Here is a 7,017-nt window from a genome sequence, read left to right on the forward strand (position 1 = left end):
TTATTAAAAGCGGACAAAGCGGGAACCATTTAAGGGCGGGCAATGCCCAATGAGTTTGCCGACGGTGGCACAGCTGAGATGACAGCACTACCACCTACACGCCTGCTCTTAAATATTTATTATTTTGCTTTGTTGGCCTTTCTAAGTTATATAGTTTAATTTATTTTTAAAAATATTTTAAAATTAAATTATGAAAATCTATAATTAATAAAATCATAACTATTAAACTTTGTTGTTCTTAATATAAAATTAAACAAAATCATTAAAAATTTAAATTTAATCATATTTTTATAATAATTACATAATTTTTTTTACCCACGTTACGAACATGCCGCAATCTAATATATTTTTATAACAAATTTAAAGATATATTAAAGAAATTAAACGCGCTTGGATTAATCATTTATGTACAATGATGAGTTTGAATAGAAATTTTAAACTTTTTTATCAAACTAAATATGAATAACAATATATAATAGGGTAAACAACATTAGTAGAGACTTAACTCTTTTTTTTTTGTCATCCAACTATGAAAAGTTTTAAAATGGTCCCTCAATTATTTAATTTTGTATTTTTTAGCCACCCAACTATCTTGGATCTTTTGGTGTTTACATTTTTACATTAGCCAACGGATGACAGAAAAGATAAAATTGAATAGTTGAATAATTTATTTTGTAAATTTTTATAATTAAGTGACTAAAAAAATTATAATTTAATGATTATTTTGTAATCTTTTATAATTTAATAAAAAAAATCATAGCAAAATGACCTCTACTATAACTTATTGTTGTTAGTACCATATATAAACTCGGCCCAATTTGGCCCATAGATACCTCAATCACCTGCGGCATTACCTTTTAACAAAAAGAATGTATGGGGGAATAGAGCCCAATTACTCATTCATTTGCCTCCCATCAATGTCTATATTGGGTTCTGAATTTGACGATGAACATTCTAATAGAAATTATTTGAGTTAGGGCTGATAAAAAAAATCAGAGAAAAGAAAAAATAGATTCAAAGTATAATCTTTGATTTGATTTCAGTTTGATTAGATTATTATTTAAATTTATTCCATTTTATTTTAAATTTAGAAGTTAAAAAATTTCAAGTATTTGGATTGAACTTAATTTAAAAATTAATTTATAACAAATATAAAAATATATTATATATTTAAATTAATGAAAACAAGTTAGAATTTTATATACTTAAAAAAAATTGATTGGGAGGAACCTTTGATCTTTTGTTTAATTTATTGAGTTAATTGCACCAAATAACTTCAAATTATAATTTTATTTTAAATTGGTCCTCAAATTTTAAAATATTCTAATTATATCTTTAAATTATTGATGTTACATCAATAGGGTCCTCTCGTTATTAAAATCGTTAATTTAATTGATATACCAAATCTTATGTGACATGATTCAAAATGAAAATTTTAGAGAATATAGTAAAGATGGATGTTGTGAAAGTCTTGGTTATGAAATTCTTGAAACTTTTACAAAAAAAAACTATCATTCTCACTCCTTTTTTTTCGGTTTTACTTTAATTTTAAAAGTTATGTGGCAACATTTTATTCTTATTTAAAGTTTTTATTTTAAATTATATTTCATAAAATTTTACATGACATTTAATGGTTGAATTATTGTTTTCAATAATAGAAAGACTTGATTAATATAACATCGAAAATTTGATATATAATTAAAACTTTTTAAAGTTTGAGGATCAATTTTAAATAAGGATCATAATTTAGGATTTTTCGGAGAATTAACTCTGTTTTCTTAATCAAAATATAATATAATATTTTTCTTTCAAAATCGATGTGAATTGAATCATTATCACCCTAAATAATTGGTTTCGCATGGCTGAAGGGCCGGGCTGGGTAATTAGACCACCTTGGTCCTAAAAGCCCATGCTAAATATCTGAGAAATATAGGAATTTGGGTCATCAAACTCTTTATTGAAGACTCGTGTAATGGGTTCAATACAACTAATTTTATTGGATCTTGGTGATTATATTATATGTGAATAATTCATTATGATTTTTTAATGAAAAAATATTAAAGGTATGTTTGATAAATTATTAAAAAAATTTAATATTTAATATTTTAATTGTGTTTGAAAATTATTTTAATTATTTTCAAAAAATATTAAATAAGATAAATAGGTAGGCTTATAATTTAATGTAGAAAATTTTAAATTAATTTTATTCTATTAAAAAATTGAATTAAATTATTTTTAAAACAATATTATTGAATTTCATATTTATCTTTCATCCAAAGCTATCCAAAATAATATAATATTAATATTAATATTAATAAGATTAAAATTAATAATTAATAATCTTTTTAAATTACTATTCATTTTTATTAAACAACATAATTATATTCAATACTTATGTTAACAAATTTATCAAATATTTTACTAATATAAATTCAACACTTATAAAATTTTAGCATTTAAAATTCAGTACTTAGTTTTTCAATTTATAAAACACACCCTAAATATCATCTATATTATTATTTAAACCCCTAACCGAGTTTGTGTCACGAGTCAGCAGGGCACCAATTCAACTAGAAAAATTACAAAAAGTATCATTCTGTATTTAAAATAAGTTATATTATCCAAAGATATTTTAGTCTTTTTCATTTTAAAAAACAATAAATAATTTCTACATATAATGATATTTGAACTCATGCTATTTGGGTCAATAAAAATTTAATTTTTCCATCAAACTAAATATTTATTGTAATATATTTTTATACATTTTAATTTTATTATCCATACTGTATCACCTCTATCTTTTTCTTTTTTTTGAATAATTATATCACCTCTATCAATTGTATATATATTAATAATATTATTAATTGAGTTAGTATCACAAATTAAGTCGACATCAACTTAAGATTGATGATAATACCATAATAAACCATTGTAGTTCATTTAATATATTATTAATCTAATGTATTTATGTGTTTAATTTTTGTTTCACTTCCAATTTAATCTATTTCTTTTCATTTTAATATTGTACATGTTGCATGTATTTTTTTATTAATTAACTTTAAACTATACATTTTATAAATTTATTAATATTATTTTTTCAACTCATATTTATATTATAAATATATAATTTTCATACATATGTATATGATAAAATTACTAGTGGTCTTTTAAGACAAAATAAGACTGGTTTCTCTTTATTACCATTTACCAAGCAGATTAAATGCCAGAAAAATTTCAGATTTAAATTACTTTCCTCATGAGTTTTTTTTTTTTTGACTATTTTACTAAATTAACCCGAAAAAATTTAATATTTATAAAAATTACTCATATTTAAAAACAATCACCAAAATGACTTGAAATGAACAGTAGAATGGAGTTGTGGCCTGTCAATGGTCGGCACCAACTCGTATTTTGCACCCATGATTGCCTGATGATTGTGTCAGGCTTTAAAAAATTGATTTTTTTAGTTTTGGCCTATCAATGGCCGGCACCAGAGTATTTTTTTAATTTGTATCATACTAGTATACAAAAAAATAAGTTTTTTAAAAAAAAATTGGTGCTAGCCTGTCAATGGCCGGCACCAGTATTAAAAAAAATTCAATTTTTTTTTTGTGCTGGTTTGTCAATGGCCAGCACCAAAATACGAGTTTTTTTTAAAAAAAAATTTGGTGCCAGCCTGTCAATGGCCGGCACCAAAATACGAGTTTTCAAAAAAATTTTGGTGTTGGCATTTCAATAGCCGGCATCAAAATACAAGTTTTAAAAAAAAAAATTGGTGCTGGCATGTCAATGGTCGGCACCAAAATACGTGCCGGTCATTGACAGGCCAATATCAAATTTTTTTAAAAAAAAACTCGTATTTTTGTATACCAGTATGATACAAATTTAAAAAAAATACCCTAGTGCCGGCCATTGACAGGCCAAAACTAAAAAAATCAATTTTTTAAAGCCTGACACAATCATCAGGCAATCATGGGTGCAAAATACGAGTTGGTGCCGGCCATTGACAGGCCACAACCCCATTCTACTGTTCATTTCAAGTCATTTTGGTGATTGTTTTTGAACCTAGATCATTTTTGTAAATATCAGAATTTTTTGGGTTAATTTAGTAAAATAGCCTTATTTTTTAGTTGTTGTAGTGGGTGGTAGGTAATGATAATACAGGCTGTATTTGTGATACCACGAAAATTTTTACAGTAAGATATTATCCTTGATATAGTAAAATAAGGAAATAAAGTGACAAAAAGGGAAATTCTGAGTTATGTCAAAATTGAGAAGTATATTATGATATATTAATTTAAGAAAGGACTAAATTGTAAAAGTGAGAAAAATTTTGTTGCACAAGAGTAAATACTCAATATTTGAGGGGTTAAAGTGTAAATATGAAAAAGTTGAAGGACCAATAGTGTAAATATTTTAAGATTGGAATAATCTAGAAATTAACGAAAATGGATGAATTAGGACCAAATTGAATAGATGAAGAACTATGAGGGACTAAATTGTAATTTTATCAAATTAAATGATGACTCAAGGATGGAATTTTAAAAGATAATGAAGGGTAAAATGGTCAATTGGAAGAGAGAGAAATCTAGAAAGCAATGATGATGTTGGAGATATTTTAGATTAAATAAATAAATATTAGTTTATTAATATTTTAATTTAATTTTTAAATTATATTTTATTATTTTATTGTTATTTTATTTAGTATATTTAAGGAAAGAAAGATGAAGAATCATTATCTTTTTCCCATGCACCCAACGTATGAGAGAAAAGGAAGAAAGAAACTTTATTTTCTTTACAATTTGGTCCTTCAATTAAAAATTCACCATTTTCACCCAAAAATCAAAAGAATTCCCATAGCTACCAAGAGAGAAAAATGTTAAAGAGGCTATGGAAGTTAAAATATCAAGTTGGATTCAAGAAATGGAAGCTGAAGGAGAGAGAAAATTAAGATGAAGATTGAAATCAATAGAACAAGGGGATTTAGCCTGGACTGGTAATCCCGCTGTAAAGATGAGATTCGCGGGAGTGTGCTCTCTGAAATGAAATGTGTAAGACCATGGTTGAAAGATACCATGGCAACATGATATGAAATGTGTAAAACTATGGTTGAAAGATACCATGACAACATGATATGAAATGTGTAAGACCATGGTTGAAAGATACCATGGCAGCGTGACATGAAATGAATAAGACTATGGTTGAAAGATACCATGGCAACATGACAAAAAATGAGTAAGACCATAGTTGAAAGACACTATGGCATCATGTCAAACATAAATAAGACCGTGGATGGGAGACGCTATGACATCTGTTGAACAATTGATATTTAGGTAATATGTATCAAATGACGAATGGTTATATGAAATGGTTGTGTGAAATGTTTACAAGAACTGGTCATATGGAAATATATGTACAAAATAGTTGTATGAAATAATTATGAAGATAGATAAACGAAATAAGTATAAGTACATGGAATATAATTTATGTTAAGTTTGATATAAGCTGTTATCGGAATAATTATACATAAAATATATGGAAATGATGGAGCATGAAATATTGCTATTGTAACACCCCTATCCCGTAACCGTCGTCGGAATAGGACGAGACGTTACCATAAATTAGGAATCGGATCAGAACAGTAAAATTTTGAACCTTTTCTTAAATAAAAGATCATTTATTTATATAACTAATAGACACAAACAAAGATCGAATTTAAAAATTATAAAAGTAAACTTCCATAAGATGCCATATTCGCATGGCTTATATACAATAGTCAAAATATCATTCTACTTATAGTCTATCCTATACATGCCATAAGCTAAGTCCAAATCACATGATTACCACAATAGTAGATAGTGTGACGAAGTGTTGACGATCCTCGAGCTAATAGTAAGAGTAAACGATCTACAAAAATAAACAGAGAAACATAATATTCAAAGTAAGCTTTCATAAGCTTAGTAAGTCTTAAGCAATTTAAACAGTTGAACTTTAAAAAAAACAAACCAAATGTTCGAAATCACATAACACTTTCTGAGTACAATACTATTTGGCTGATTATGCACAAACACATATCATTTTACTCCGTTTATACTCAAACTCATATAAACATAGTATTTACAAGCTTCTGGATTAACTTTAATTCTTTCAAATTTCACTAGTGTATCATTTCTTACCCACACTTACTTTCAACATTCATAGTTAAATGGCATATCAAAAACTATCTTGTAACTTTGCATAATAACTGAATGCACACATATACAAATATACATATGAATTTACAACATCTTTTCATATGCTTCTCATTACACATTCTTAATTCTCGTCAGATCAATCTCACATATATAATATATATATAACATACATGAATCACTTAATGTTTAATACGACTTCAATTTATCATCTTAGCATAGGATCTCGTAGTCATATACTTTATCAAATTCACTAGCACTTGGCCTGCGAGGTATAAAACCCGAACATAACACCAGCACGAAGCCTACGGGACTTTAAACTCGGATACAGTCTCAGCACAAGTTATTTTATATACTTTTTACTAACTTTGGCCTCATCAAATATCTAATAATACACACTTTTCACAATTGGTCATTCGGCCACATTATATACACATAAACATATGTACATTTCACACTTGCCCATTCGGTCACACCACATACACAAGCACATATATAAGATAATGTTTTTATAATTACTTGCTAATACATCATATACTTTGCTTTCATTTAAATAACCACTTAGCCATATTACATTTCTAAGTAACCATTCGGCCTCACTATACAAATAAGATAGCACACATTTTCATAAAGGCCATTCAGATAACTTGCACACATTTAATATTAGCCATTTCGGCCTCACCATATATACATATCTTATACATCAATTTCATCATATCAAAATCGACTAGGTAAACTAGTCATTCATGGCTTATAGCCTCATTTTAATATGGATTCGGTACTTTGATTACCAATATTTAATCAAACATGTTCTTAATTACAATTA

Source organism: Gossypium hirsutum, chromosome A12 (assembly GCF_007990345.1).
Source record: "Gossypium hirsutum isolate 1008001.06 chromosome A12, Gossypium_hirsutum_v2.1, whole genome shotgun sequence".
Classification (NCBI taxonomy): domain Eukaryota; kingdom Viridiplantae; phylum Streptophyta; class Magnoliopsida; order Malvales; family Malvaceae; genus Gossypium; species Gossypium hirsutum.